The sequence below is a fragment of the Lates calcarifer genome, linkage group LG7_1 (genome assembly GCF_001640805.2).
Source record: "Lates calcarifer isolate ASB-BC8 linkage group LG7_1, TLL_Latcal_v3, whole genome shotgun sequence".
In the NCBI taxonomy this organism is placed as follows: Eukaryota; Metazoa; Chordata; class Actinopteri; family Centropomidae; genus Lates; species Lates calcarifer.
Genome location: NC_066839.1, coordinates 18,613,748 through 18,629,810, shown reverse-complemented (window position 1 = coordinate 18,629,810; position 16,063 = coordinate 18,613,748). Strand labels below are relative to the sequence as shown.

Below are 16,063 nucleotides of genomic sequence, written 5' to 3'. Positions count from 1 at the left end.
TGCATAATAATACAGGCCCATTATGTCCCATTGTGAGTTATTAAACAATATGATTGTCGCAAGGTTGATTTAACCCTAAAATGTCATGTTGAGAGCAGTGGTGCATATGAACACTGGGTGAGTTCATTTCAGATATCTATTCTGAAACGAATGGCAGGCAAAAATGTCAGTTTATAATGAAATCTCTTTCCCTCGTCTTAATCAAGTAGTTTAAATAGGCTAGTCTGGACCATACCTTAAAGCTATAAAATGGAACCTTTCCACATTTCAATTTGTACATACAACTAGACCTATTTCATATATTTTGTTGTGCTGTGTACTTATATTATTCCAAACGTTTCTAGCAATTTTCAAACCTACAGAAATCTGTCATTTTAATCAAGGTAATGGTCTGTTTCATTTGGTTGCCTGTCAATGCGAATGTGTCAGTGTTGGGGTTGCCAAAATTGACTTTTTATCCAGTTTTAAGCCAAATATTTATCATGCATTCTTTTGGTCTCTGTTGTATTTAAGCATATATTTCATCTTGGCTCGCAGCTGCTCCAGGACGATTTTCAATGTGAAACTGCTTTATTCCGTGTTTTTACCTGTTTTCATCACCAAATCCAGTAGGATCTGACTACAGTGATGGCGATGGCAGACTCCTAGAGGCAGAAATTACACACTGTGCATTTAATCATGATGCATGGTGCATTTAATGTGATATTGTAGGAATGAATGTTTCAGAAAAATGGTGAATTAGACATGCAAATATGTTGTCACTGCTTCAGATTAGTTCAGTTTTGTTCTATGTTCTTAGCTCTATGTTTTCATTTTGTCCTAATTATCTTATATCTCCCAAGTGACAAAAATGGCAAAAATAAAATTGGACTTATTTCCTAGTCCTCTGGTGCCACACACTTAGGGACAGTGCGGGCAGTTCCTGATGAAGAATTCACTTTCTCTGGACAAGTCTTACCTGTCTGGAGATATTTAAATTAGATCCATGTATCAATGAGTAAAGACAGGTGATGTCTTTTATAACCACTTACACACCCACCACAGCAAAGATATAAAACTCCACAATCATGAAAATGTTAACAGTAACTTTGGTGCATAGCCGCACCTTGCCTGCCAGGCCTTGTTTCAAAGCTACTGGTTTCCATGGTGACAGAAGAGAGGCATCCATTAAAACAGGGGAAGCGCATGAATATGACAGAGAGGAACCTGGAGGGGCCACACACATATACACTTTTTTCGCGGTTTACTGTTTAGAAAAAGGGAAGGTAGGTAGGTAAGAGAGTGACAGACGGCAGGTGGATGACGAAGATGAGAGGAAAACAGAAATAATCCTAAAGAAAGAAATAAAGAAAAAGTATATCCATGAGAGAAGAAGCTGTACATCTAAACAAAATCTAAAACTATTTTCACTATTTTGTCAGTACCTCAGTGTTGCTGAAGGGAATGAAGTGTGAATAAAGAAAGCAGAATGAAACTGACTTTAGTAGAGCAAAACTGACGAAAGAGGTTTTCACTTCATGTTGTACAGGCAGTGTTTTAAATCTGATCTACATGTAAACAGGGAACAATTGCTGTTAATGACACAGAAAGGTATAGAAATCTTTGAGGTGTGTGACATGGAAAGATGCACAGTACTTGACTTTGACAGGGCTCAGTGAATGTCCTACTCCACTGGTCTATAGCCACAGTTTACACAAGATGACAAAAGACTTCATATCCCACAGTTCACTGAGTTTAATGGACCATAACAGTGAACATTCATGAGTCCCTCTTATCTAGCTCTCATATCAGCTATGTTTTCATAGTGTGTTTACATCGGTCAATAGTAGCCTCAAATCACTGAGTACTCAATAAAGCAGTAAGCACACATTATAATCTAAAGCAAATGAGTCCAACAGTTTGAAGTGTGGTTTTGGTACCAAAAAGCAAAAACTACAGTATGTAAACACTACATATCTATCCTTTCTTTCTGTTTTGAGTGTTCTTCTAATGTCCCTATAAGTTGCTGACATTACCTGGAAAATGTATTCATAAATATGCTGACTACCAGTCAGCTGCTGGTTGCCATTCAAACTGAAATGACTTACCTGTGTAGCTGCCTTTATAGCTGTGATTTGCAGTAACCACCAGAACTGCTGCTGAATGAGTCATAAACCCAATGCAATGTAACAGGCGGAAGCTACTGGCACAGGAAACTACATTGGCAAACTGTGATTACAACTAGGCCACTACTAACACTGAATGAAAACACTTATCATGTCCACCCTGCATATTTTCACTACAGTCATCAGTCAGTGGAAAAGAACAACCTTAGTGAAGTAATATCCTGTGTATTTTCACTTGCATTGATGGGAGAGCAATGAGCACAAAGATACACATACAAAGAGACAAAGTCAAAGAGCATTTGTCAAGGCCGACAGCAGAAGCGACTTTGTCCCAACAATTCTACTCAGAAAAGTGGCTCCAAGAAAATGCAGAGTCAAGGCCGTCACATCAAACTGGAAATACAATGCTTCCTTCTAAAGGCAACCATACAAAACAACAATGGCTCTTGACTTTTGCAGCGAGGAGAGATGCATACTGTTGAACTGTGGTCTCTCCTTTGTGCTCAGTCAAAAACATTTCTTGTCCTGAGGGGAGGAACAGGCCATGATCCACTTTCGATCCAGTACACTATTGTGTTTCTGATAGAGTTCACAAAGGGGCATTTAAATCACTCAAGTTGTTTGAATCATTCAAAATAAGCATAAAAGGCAAAATGGGAGACATGTACAGTGGATGTGCCGTTTCAACATCAGTTGTAACTTTGTGAAAATGTGTGGTTTGTGTAAAATGACCACACTTCATGACCATTCACAGTCAAATCAGCTGTTGCTGCTTCATTACATCCTCCATAAAACTGGTGACAGGAGGCCTTGGCACAAACCATGGATAGCGTGACAGCTATTGATGTTCGCAGACATTCAGGACTGAACCTGTAAATCAATTATTTACATGAATGAGCATCATCTCCACCACAGGAAAATGCACATTTCCAACATGGCTCCAAGTCACGCAAGGGGAGTTGGTGTGTGAATTTGTGTGAGAGTAAGCACAAGTCACAGGTGAGACCACCTCTGGCTCACGTTTTCCCAACAAGGAGATACACAGTGTGTACGTATGCTCATAAGAACGCACGCCACTGATGGCAAAACCCTGTCCTCTGCTGTGACGGGAGGATGGAGTGAGGCGGTGTGTGTGTGTGTGTGTGTGTGTGTGTGTATGTGTGTGTGTGTGTGTGTGTGTGTTGGGGGGTGGGGTGGGCGTCACATCTGGCTCAGGACGGTATGCCTTCTACAGACACCCTCTAAGGGTTCAAACAAGGGTTAACCCTCAATGGAGGTTCAATGGGCTGGAAGATTGCAAGCTCCCCATGAGTAAATGAGTTTGAGTTTGAGTGTGTGTGGCAACTACGGAAGCATCTTTCTTCCATTCTGCATGGCAACAGCCGATGAATGGATGTTGGATTCATAACAGCCCAGTGAGCTCTGTGTTTGGGGGTTTTAGGTGGGGTGAAGGAGAAACGAGGACATCACCAACCATAAAGTTTCACTGACTTGACAGCGTTGTATAATAAGTGTCTACATTCACTCTGTATTCACTTTATAACATCAAATGTGTTGGTTGTCTTTGTAACTGCAGCAATCTCACCTTCAATACTGCCCTGATACCAATGCACCTAACCCTCAAAAGAGCAACTGAAAAACAGGAAAATGTTAAATTCACACTCCAGTGAGTAATGGCTTTCATTCATCAACTGATACTCAAGTTGAACAGGAAATGCCTCAGTTTACTCACTCGCTGTAGATCAAAAACCCCAACTGGCTGAGCAGGTGCTGAAATGTGCGGGAGCTGTGTGAAGTTCCTTTTTTTCTTATTGGAGGTAAAGCTGTACAGCCTTATGTGTGTAATTGCACAACCTCATTTTGACTTCATTATCACTGTATTCCTGTAAACAGTACAGCTCTTCTTCACTTAATATTTCCACAATGTCTGCTGTAGTTGAGCTAGTTCAGGTGTTCTGTTCTCGCAAATAATAAATCCAAAGACAATATCTTGCAATATAACCACATTTTTTCCACTTACTGTGCAGTCATAACCCAGGGTAAGAAACAACATGATGCAGGAGCACAGACAATCACAAATGTAACAGGAAATGATGTTGGGGTTTTTTCCTCTATAGGGAAAACTCCAAGCCTGCTAAACCTGATCTGCGGTTTCTGGTATCTGGTTCCAGTTTGGTTCTTCACACTCAGGTAACTATTTCAGCATCTTCAGCACACAACTGTCAAACAAAAGCCTTTTCAAAAGGACAAATGCTGATAAAACACTGAGGATAGAACATGATGAAACAAAAAAAGACCTCATCCCAAGTAGCATCGTACCCTGGTAAGAGCCTACTGTGTTCTTCATGTTGAGAAACAGCTGATGAAAAAAAAAGGCTTGCAGTGCCTGTATTCTAAGCTTGTATATTTAGTAGTGCAGATTCAGATCACGTCAAAGCAATAATGAACACAACTGGGGTGCTGTCTTCCTGTTACAGGTGCACAACATGCTTGCAATGACGCACTGACAGAGCATTTAGTCCTACTTTGTTTATAATTGAGTGCCTTCTGTTTTTATATTTGAAGCATTTTTGCACGGCCCATTAGCTTCCATTTACTGTTGACTGTTTTCAAAATAAATGGGAAGGAATTTTATCTTGACTGAAAACAAACATGACCCTCTGTGATCACAAAACTGTGGTACGTAATACATGGTGTTACAGCATTGATCTTCATATCTGTTTTCACATCATTGCTTGACTGAATGTCCAACTCTAAAATAATAATAAAAAATAAAAATAATTAGAAATATTCTAAATGTAGTCTGCACATGTCAAAACCCAGTGTATCCGTTAATAGCTCTTTCACCAGTGTGTGCACATCCAAACCTTTGTGTGCTGACGTGTGATTGGATAGTGAGTTAAAATGTGTAACTGTTATACCTCTAAGTTACTCTGTACTAACCCAGTAGTTCTTGTGCCTGTTAAGTCAATCCATTTCCTCTGGGAGGAACCTTGTATAAACCAAAGGAAACCAAAATCAACACCAATGACCCAAAATAACTTCTGTTTGGGAATCACTAGGAAAATGACTGGCAAGCACAAATGAATTGTTTAACTGGCGTGTCTCTCACTACCAGTGTTATCCAAACTGAGCAGCCCTTACAGTGCCATAACAACATACCTTTTGTATGGACTTCTGTTTTTCTTAAAAGAACATTCACATCCAAATATTCCACATGTACCATTCGGTACAGTTGGTACTGAACATCTGAACAACTGTTTCCTGCCCCAAAGTAAGTTCAGAGAGACAGAGAAGAAACCATTCATACACAAAGGTGAGACCTTTGCCCTGTGGCAACAGTAATGCAAACTATTAAATACTAAGCAGACTAATTGCATAGTTGGTAACTTAACAACAGAATAGGAAGAGCTTGGCAATAACACAGCAGGATTAAAGGTTCTATCATCTTGAGAACACTCAAACTATGGATACACATATGCAACTATTAGAGGCACTGGAGAAAAGTCGTCACCAAGTGGCATATGGTCAATCTCTGCTCAAGTTAAGCCCATTATCTGTGGGCCCTAAAAAATAAAAATAAAAACATTAAGACACACCAGCCTGCCACTTAAACAAAAACACCATTGGCCTTGGCTTTCTGCATCCATTTTTAAAAATCCATCTTCTGCTTTGACTGGCCGGGAGAACAGGCCTTCAAATTGGGTTAGGGGAGCTGTGTCTCCCTCAGGCTCCTTTCGCTGGAGCAAATGTGACAGCAGGGCATGTTTGGGGGGAGTGGGGAGGTAGAGCTCAGCTCGAGGGGAGGTTGGCTGAGTTTTGCCCTAATATGGACACAGGCTGGGGGGTGGGGGTGGGGGGCCTCAAAGGCAGGGCAGAGGCTGGGTGGAGAAGGGGAAACCTACCCAGCACCACCACAATAGCAGCTTTGCTTCCCTCTGCTGTATCACTGATGCCCTTTATCCCCTGCCTCTTACTGTCTACTTCACATACCAGTGCAGGATTCAACTGTTTTGGTCTGCTAACCGTTCTCTAAACGCTCTGTACACAATGAAGAACTCTTTGGCAGTTAAGACTCGTTCATCAAGCACAGTTCATTTTTAAGCACTGCTCATGCTCTCTGTTGCGCTCTCGCTCAGAAACCATGCATCGCATTTCGCACACACTCGTGTTAGTGACACTAAAGCTCAGTAGTGAGTCTCCTCCTCTGCGGCAGTACTCAGCTCTGTACAGCTGCTGGCTCCGTGTGCCCTCTAGTTCAGCCAGCTGGGCCTGCTGCCTAATTTTACACTTGCTCATTACAAACTCACCACTATCCCTCCTCCACATCTGGCCTCTGGTGGAGAGAGAGAGAGGGAGAGGGACACTGATAATGGCAACAGACACAGAAACTAACAGTGGTCATTTTTTCTGCTCAGGGAGCTGAGGAGAAAGGGGGGTCAGTGGACGTAGTAAACAACTTACAGAGGCTTCTGTCAATGCTCAGAAAGAGAAAGTGGGATAGCGAGAGCAAGAGACTGCCAAGGCACATAAGAGTGCATGAAAAGAACAATAGAAGGAGGAAAAGAAATCAAGGCAAAAAGCAAGTAGGAAAGTAAATGAGGGCGTTTGGTATTTGGAGAGGAGGAGGAGGCAGAGTGGCTGTCTTGCTACTAGCGGCCATTGCTGCACAGAGTGGGACTCCAGGCGTAGAAATTCCTCCTACATCTCTGTTCAATGCCACTTCTGTTCTGCCAAGCCCTGCATGTCAGCAGCACTGCAGATACAAAGGGAACCATGTCTGTGTGTGAGCGACTTGTGTGAGACTAGTGTTAGCGAGTGTGTATGTGAGAGCATCGAACCACCACCACAGGCTCCTTCTCTGCTGGGTGGAGGTCTGGCAAGCTACGCTTACTGAAGTTACTGAGACCGTGGCAGCAAGATTATTTGAAACAATATAGTCCAGACAGACAGATGTGCTACTGCTGGGGATTAAAGAACGCCAATATCAACAAATGCTCTGACCTGTTGCTAGATACTTTAAGTCTGCTTTGATGCAACACAATGAGGATACATATTTAGCACTGAACTAGAGCTGAGCTATGTTATTTTACTATACAGTGCAAGGCAGAAATTTTGATTTTACAGATTTTAAATTTGTAATCTTAAATGTGGCTAAGCAGCGAAAACAGTTTCTGAACCTAAAAGCAATAGTTTGATAATTTGAGAAAAAAGCTTATTTGATGTCTTGCTACCTTAGCTTAGCATAAAGACTGGAAAGAGCTACAGCTCTGTCCAAAGGTGATATCCACTGGACAGTACCTCTAAAGCTCACCAATTACCATGTTAATTCTTGATTATTTATCCATACAAAAACAAGTTAATGCATTCCAGTAAAACAGTCTAGCACATAATTCTCATGAAAGCACAAATTGTCATTTTTAGATCTCACTTTATCACACTTTGGTAAGGAAGCTTGTAAGTGAATTGACCAAAATGCTAATTATTCCTTTGATAGCCTATTCTAGCTACATGAAGTGATCAATTAACTAATTTACCTGCATTATTACTATAACAGGCATGATTAATTAGCTTTATCTTACCAATAGTGGAATATTTGTCTGGCCTTTAAGTGAACCACCTACAGTTAATCCTTCTACACACTGAGCTACATGATACAAAATGCTGAGGCTGTTTACAGTTTAGAGAGAGAGAGAGAGAGAGAGAGTCTCTTGCTAATTTCTGCAAAAACAGGCTCTACAAAACACAGGGAGTGGGGCACAGGGGTTTCCTTATGAAAACAAACCTATTTATGGCTTTCCATGGACGCTGGCTCTACTGTGAAGGATCAGTGCTAATCACTTCAGAATGGCCTCACAGACGATACTTGACCTTTGCAGACCATGCAGGCCTTTTGGTCTCTGTCAGACAAGTCTGTCAACTAAGGCCAAGATCAAGTGCACTTGCTCAGTTAGTCATGCAATGTATCTAGGCCAAATGTTTTTCTTCCCCTCCTTAGAATGCTTTCACTTTGTTACCTTTGCTTTGTGTATCTTACATTCATGCCTGACAAATGAAACTCTAGCTCTACACATACATTTAGTTACAACTAAAAGAGACTTTGCAAAGAACAAAGCAGAACATGTATAACTGTTGCCAAATTGAGACGTGACTAGTCAGGAACTACTGACCATTTAAACTTTTACACACATGGCCTGTGGAATTATTTAATCATGCATAATGATATACTGTGGTTTCAGTAGAACTGTGTCATGTATGAAAGAGAAACAAAATCTCCAAAAAATTACATAATCAAATTATGAAGACTAATAATCAGCACTAATCATCACAGTCCCAGCATACAGTAATCAGGATCAGAGTTTAAGCCATTAGTCTGTTGCACTCACACATTAAATCAGTTTGGACAACTGCCCTGACTGAGCTGCTGTTGTTTTGGTCCCTCTCCACTGTTTTTTTATACTGATACACCCTCCTTACCAAAGGGTGACGGCCTGTCCTCTTAAGCATCCCAATATTTCTGCTCTCACAGACCGTTAGCTTGTCATGCACAATAAACAGCTGTAAATCTCTGGATTCCTGCACCTGCTGAGATCAGTGAGTGTGCTGCTGAGTTGCAAAAAGCCAGTCAGGCAGAGGCCTGCTGAGGAAATACAAAAAAAAAAACAAAAAACAGGTGGAGCGGTAAAAAACAGCTAGCTCACTACTCTCTGTGAAGGTTAGATATTATAATGTTTTGTGCATTCTGCAAGTGGTGCTCTCTGTGATGAATTAAGACAGGTGACAAAGAATGAAAAGATGAGAATAATCAAATTTGAGGAACCTTTTTAGTATCTTGTACTTTCAGTGCTTTCAACATAGCTTTGTTCTGTAACACATTTTCCAAGGCTTTCCAATTTTCCAGTGGCCTAGAAAGTATGATGCTTTGGGCATTTGTGCATAAATAAACTGCCAAAGCAAAGAAGCCCGTTGTTGAAAGTAGTTTGCACAAAATCGATAGGACAGATGGAGTGCATTTTAAATGACCCCGTCGTACCAGCACTCAGGTTTCAAAAACAACTTACTTATCTGACATGAGGTAGTATGAAACCTTACAAGGTTAAATACAGCAAAAAAAAAAAAAGTTGTATGAAAAGGAGGAAAACAAGAAGACAAACATTTCTCCTCACAACAATAATCAGAGCAGGTCAATGACCTGTGAATTAAAGAACATCCTGAAACACTGCTGTGCATTATTGCACACGTAGACTATGTGGATTTGAAACCTCCTGAGTTAACACCCCCCCCCCCCCTCCAAAAAAAACAAAAAAAAAAACAAAACAGTTTCCTATCATAAAATAAAACTTAAACGATTCCTGTGGAGAGTCCTAAGAAAACAACATTACGACAAACCAAAGAAAACTCTACAGTAATATTGGAGCAACTGAGGGCACATAAACATAACTGAACTGACAATTACAAGCACAGCCTCAGCACAATACTATCCAGCGAGAGCATACTGAAAGTGCACAGCAAACAGACTTAGCTGTTGTCCTGCTGACAGGATGTGTGTATAAAAAGTGAAACGTGAGCGGGAAGTGTGCAGGGTCATAAGGCAGCGCAGTTCGACACACACTTATTCTCACAGGCAGTCAGACAGATAAAAAGGCAGGCAGACAGGTGGTTTAGGGGGTAAAACAGGAACTTGGAGGCGACAGTTTAATTCGCATGGTGTTTTACTGCGACACAGCCACGGTCGACTACACACCAATAAGTCATTTCCTGAGAGTAATAAAAACAGGAGGGGATCGAGGAGGGCCAAATATGAATAAAAATATTGAAGAATTTTGATGTTTCCCATCCCATAAAATCATTTTTCCTGGTGAATATTGAACACTGGTGGCTGAAGTGTTAGAACATGTGAAGCTAAGATATAAGCCGTTCTAACAGCTGAGATTTATTAATCCTGCCTTGCCAAACTGCAAGACAGAAAAGGCTCCTTGTGTCACGTGGGTACACAATTACAGCTAAAATGATATCCTTGATTCATGGATCCTTTTTCACAGCAGGCATTTCCATGTGTCATAGTAGAAAAAGCACAGGTGTCACAAATAACATTAACAATGACTCTGTTCTACTCAAATCTCCCAGTAAGTCATGATAGTTGACAGTGAATGCCAGGACCCTGAAACTGGAGCAGCTGAATGGAATCTGTTAAAGTGTCTTCTGTGAAAAATGGTCTGATAACCAGTCTTAAGGCCCCTACTAGGGATGCACTGATACTGATACCAGCGTTGGGTATCTGTCCAATACCCTGTTCCTGTACTCGTACTCGTATTCATAAAAGTGTCCCTGATATCACAGCACCCGATACCACTTTACGGCAGCGTGACGTTCAGTTTGGCGGTCAGGTGCTAATCGAGAGCAAGGAGGAGCAACGTCAGCGGTGTGGAGGTATTTCAAAAGTAAAGTGGACTGCAAATTATGCGCTGCGAAGTTGTCAAGAGGAGGGACAAAAGCGAGTACTTTCAACACAAGCAATAGGGTTAGGGTCAGTCACAGCAATTTCTTACAGCCAGAGAATGAAACATTTTCTGATGAAAGTAAATGTACGAAGTATAATGGCATTAATAAGTATCATATCAGTACTCGTATCAGCAACTCAAATGTAAGTACTTGTACTTGCAATTGGATTGAAAAAATGTGGGATTGGCGCATTCCTAGCCCCTTCGCACCCCTGCTCCAACAACACAGGTGTTTTTGCTTCTGACTGGTTAAGATTTCTTCCTCAAGTTGCAGTCACACCAAAATGTCATCCCCTTTTATTCCAGGGAGAATTGGAGAGGGACAGATTTGTAGGGCTGAAACAATTAGTTGGTTAACCGATTAGTCAACTGACAACTGAAGCTTTCTCTATTCCACCAGAGAAAGACTGACATGTCATGCTCTAACTATTGACTGTTTATAAAAACATGGTGAAAGAAGAGGAACAAGCAACAGAGTAGGGATGCTGCTTTTACACACACAAACAAACAGTAAAAAGATAAAGTGCATGTGCCACTGCTACACAGATCCAAACAACTTAAACCTCAACAGACGTCTGGTCAAAATGACTGAAAACACCTGTCTGGGCATGCAGGGTGTTAAATGATTTGGCACAATTTTTTTAAAATTGTGTCAATATTGACAGACCTTCTGAGTAACATGAAATACCTTGATATTGTTGCTACAAAAATAGTCTTTTGAACAACTAAAAATATAATTTCTACTTTTCTAACTCTCTCCCGGTATCTTCACGTTACTGTCTAAACTGAATTGCTCTCTCAGGTCCTCTTTCACTTTTTCCACTGCACGCACACGCACACAATCTGTTAGCTGAGCATCTGAGGCTCCAGAGCCAGTGAGAAGTCTGTTGTGTTTTCTGTTCCAGCCCAGATGGTAGCATTGGCTGAGTCAGCGGTGGCTGGTGGTCCACTGGATGATTAGTTGTTGATAACAGGAGGAGAGCCGAGTACTACAGGAGCTGTGGAACTGAGGGACTTCTTAGCCACTTTGTTCCATCTTAATGAAATAATGACTAATAATAATGAATGAAGTGTAACACGAGTATGCACAGCCATGAATTGACTAATAAGGAAAATCAAGATGTTTAAAGGCAATGGAGACAATGACTTTGTCTAGATCATACCTGTAAACATATATTATTGCATACTGTAATCAACTGTGCAGTTTTTACTTTCTTTCAGAATTGATGAAACACTGATGTTCTCATTATTCATGACATTGACCACAGGAACACAGGAGGAGGAACTATACATTCAGCCAAAATCTGATACGGATAAGCAAATGTGTGATCCACTGTACATGTAACAGTCTTTCAGTTCTGCAGGCTAACCTCAGCTGGCACCAGCGGTGAAATAATGATACAAGAAGGCTTCACGCTGCTTGTTCAGCTAAATTCTCAGTCAGATATTAGACCTGGCGCTGGTGCAGTGCGCAGTGCTGGAAGGAAATCCTTTGGGATTTCTCATTTAATGTCACAGAGCAACTTGTGATTCATAGCTGGACTCTAGCAAACAAAAACTGCTGCTGCAAGCAGTTTCATTTGGAGTTTGAGAACAGCTAAACTGCAAATATCACATTACCTCCATCCGGCCTAGAGAGAGTTTAAAGCAGCACGTTTCAGTAGCTGGAAGCCTCTTTGTGAGATGACTGGAATGGCTACAGTCATCATATTTCACTCATCAGAAAGTAGCATCAATGCCAGTTTGCTAACCATGTTTAAGGTAAATACTGTATTTCTTTGATCACAACAGCACACATCCAAACCAAAGGTAGTGTATTACAAAGGATATTGTGTAATTTTGGTTTAGGTTTGACCATACATATTTTGGTCCTGTTGTGGTTGTAGGTAAAATGTAATACTCGACTGCCCTGACATGATATAAATAATAATGTTAACCATCTTCCACGTGCTTACTATGGTTGCTATTTATGCATTCCTTTCTCACTGTATCTTCTTCAGACACTGTGGCAGTGATCTTACTGTAGCAGCCTAGCAGAGCTAAATAAGTGCAAGAGAAACAGGGCGATGCAACACAAAGGCTTCCCCACGTGCTCCCCTCAGGCAACCTGTAATGCAACAGCAGGTTAAAAACCACAATGTGAAAAAAAGCTGCCACTGTTAGAGAGGGTGTGAGATACCATATCCTGTTTTTCTGTCTCTCATACTCACACACACACACACAAACACTGAACGGTGAGAGAGCAGCCACACAAACAGAGCATTCACACACAGCATTCAAACACTGCCAAGATACATTTGTAAAGTCTGGCATGTCTTTTGCTCTTTTCAGTGTTCTCCCATTTGCTGCACCACATTGCATCAGCACGGCATCTGAACCCTTTCCATGGTTCCACAAGGACTACATAAAACCCTACAAGAGCTGATTAGTCAGTTTACATTAGCTTCACACACATAACAGAGAGTAAAATGATTGGTTGGATATTGTGAAAGTCTGCAGGAACATAGGTCCGATCACTGGGACGTTCCAAAGCAAGACATTGATTACTAAGCAATATTCATCAAATAAGGCTCTTTCTACTACAACTCTGCAGATAGTGTGGGGCGTCTGATGCTGGCCAGAATTTTGAAAGCAAAAGTCTAGTACCTCTATAGAGTCAAACAGAACAAGACTTGGTTTACATGTGGTTGTGCCACATCATAAGAGATTCTTTTTATATCTTGCTGCTTTTAGTAATGACTTGGCATCTTCCTTTTGGGGCTATATACAGCTCTGTGTGCCCCAACCGTGCCCTCACTGTGTAAATGTGAATACTGAGACGCACAGCTAGGCTAGGCTATGCAAAGAACATGTAAAGCATTTCAACTACTACCATGAGAGATCAGGTTCATCCACCACAGCCATTGTCCAGTGTGTTTTAACTCACAGAATTCAAGTAGCATTCCAGAAATGCTGCAATTACAGCCTGGCATACCGACCGAAACAAAACACATATACACACACACAGTGCACACACACACACACACACACGCCGTTGTTGAGGGCTGCAGCTGTTGCTGTATGTCTTCGCCGACCAAAGAACACCATTTCAGTGCACTGAGAGCCACAATAAAGCACATTCCTCTCACAGATAACAAAAAATGGTATCTCAGTTGGCAGCATCAGAAACATGAGTCCACTTACTTTTACACAGCCTGGTTGACTGGTTTGTACAATTCAGTCTAAATTCTTGGAAAGTTCTTCAACGTGATTCCTTTCTTAGACAATCAGTACCTACTATGTAACTATACTGCACCCCCGATGAGTTTTCCTAAGTACCACCATTTACACCTGAGCTTGGACTGAGTGATGGGTAATGTTGTATTGCTGCTGATGTAATGAAGTTCTCCAGTAATATCCCATGGGGTTAGAATAGAGTCACTCATTGGCAGCTCAGGTCAAGAGAAGTGAAATAAACAGCTGCTGTTGTCTGGCATTTACAACAGCGGTCTGAGAGACCAAACATTTAACCGAGCTGGTATAGTGGGGCTCTTCTACCGGTCAAACAGGTTGAGAAATTCACACATGAGAGCGCCACTAAAAAGGAAATAACTCATATGTCCCAACCACCTGCTTTTGTTTGTGCAGTGCAATGATGTCGGTTAGTGGTGGACTTTACACAGTTGTGAAAACGCAGTGATTGCGGACGGAAAGAGTTGTTAAATTGTCACAACTTTTAACATAGCGAGTCCCACAGTATTTCACTTCACTCAATCGTTCTTTCAAGCAATTATGAATCAAAGTAAAGGAGTAAAGACATCAGTCGGAAAGCTGACAAGGAGAAGATTCAAATGAAATGCAGCTATATTGGCTGCTACTTGCAAGCTAAGTTTTGCTGGCTAGCCAATCCGTCTGCTAGCCTGCACTGCTGTCAGGCAAAACCTGGAAAGGGCAGCATATCATCGTAAGAATATGGGAGTCTAAAAACAGGGCACAAAGCTGTGAACCCTGTGTTAAAGTCTTCTCACACTTGCACAACTATTTTACATAATCTCATAACTAATTTCAGCGCTCAAAAGCGGCTAATGTTAGCTAGCAAGTTAGCGCTTCCTCCCCGGCATCTCTTCCCATGTGAACTCGTTTGACAGTCACTGATTTGACGGGGATACACAATTTGGCACGACACCAGGCGAAGTAAAACCAACTTTAGCGCCCACTAAACACGAATAAAAGTTGGTTAAGGCCAAAAACTCACCGGTATGTCTCCCGGGGGTAGTACTTGAAAGTCTTGAAGTCTTGGTTTGAGTAGTACTTTCACCGACCTTGGAGGATCTATCTGTCCCCAGCAGCCACGGACAACAACACTCTCAGCACTTACCCCTCCCTCTGCCACCAGAAAAACCAAGAAAAAAAAAAAAGAGTTTTAAGCCCCGCCCTGTCACATTTTTAATTGGCCAATATTAGGGACAGTACGAAATAAACCAATTAAACCAGCTATTGGTTTTTTTTTCTTTGACCAATGGTAATGCATCAAATTATTTCCTTTGGCAGTGCCTGGCAGAGATTCTCTGTTAAAACATTCACTGAAAATACAACATAGTTAATAATATATGCATATATAGTTAATTCTTTCTTTCATTTGTCAGGCCATTACAATGATTGCATTTTGACCAGCTTTAAAGTTATTTAGAATATGAAAATGTTTCTGCTTGTTACATTTCCATATAAGCTTCATCTTATCCATGCCAGTATTGTAAGGCAGGAATACTACTATATATATCTGTAGTCAGTAAAAGTTTGTCTATTAATTGATTGACAGAAAATTAATCAGCAGCTATTCTGTTAATTGATTTTTTTGTCATATATGATAGCAAAGTGAACAACTTTAGGTTAGAGGAGAAAAAGCATTCATCAGTTATTCAATTGAATAAATAATAGTAAATATTAATCAATTGCGAATTGTTAGTTGCAGTCCTAAGCAAATGAAAAGCTATTTTATTTATTTTATTTTATTATTCTTGTGCCCAGTGAACTGTTTATGTTATGCAACCAAATTCTTTTCTTTTGGCCACATCACATTCATAAGCGGGTTAGGATTCAAACTGGAATTTGCATCACAGCAAACTTCCTGCTTCTAACGGCTGGTCTAAGCTGGCATTAAGATTGATGGATGAAGTCAAAGGCATGTTTGAACATGAGTGGGTCTAGAGAATGGGGTCCTGCATACTTGCCCCTGAGGGCTGCAATGCAAAGCAAGAACACACACACCCTTTAAAATGTCAAGGCTCTACGATAAAAACATACAATCTTTTCAGTTCAAGGCCACATGTAGCTCATTGCTGGTGCTATTCCTCTCTGTGTTGCCATACTGATTTGCTGTACTGCATGCTGGAGTCTATATTTTGTGACTGTGGGAATTTCATTGTTGTCAGCAGCATAGTCAGAGGTGTGTACAGGGTAAACGCACATTGGGTCAGA

General features: G+C 41.0%; 1 protein-coding gene across 4 annotated transcripts in view; it reads right to left on the bottom strand.

Moving 5' to 3' along the window:
- Window positions 1-14,976, bottom strand: part of fam49a (family with sequence similarity 49 member A) — a 31,472-nt gene extending 16,496 nt beyond the window's left edge. For 3 of the 4 annotated variants that reach the window (XM_051071988.1, XM_018694763.2, XM_018694761.2), the window contains exon 1: window positions 14,841-14,976. The gene's annotated coding sequence lies outside the window, so the exon portion shown is untranslated. Of the gene's footprint in view, window positions 1-13,789; window positions 13,813-14,840 lie in introns of those variants that run through there. The other variant, XM_051071989.1, reaches the window with a different exon arrangement.
- Between the last annotated feature and the right edge of the window lie 1,087 nt (window positions 14,977-16,063).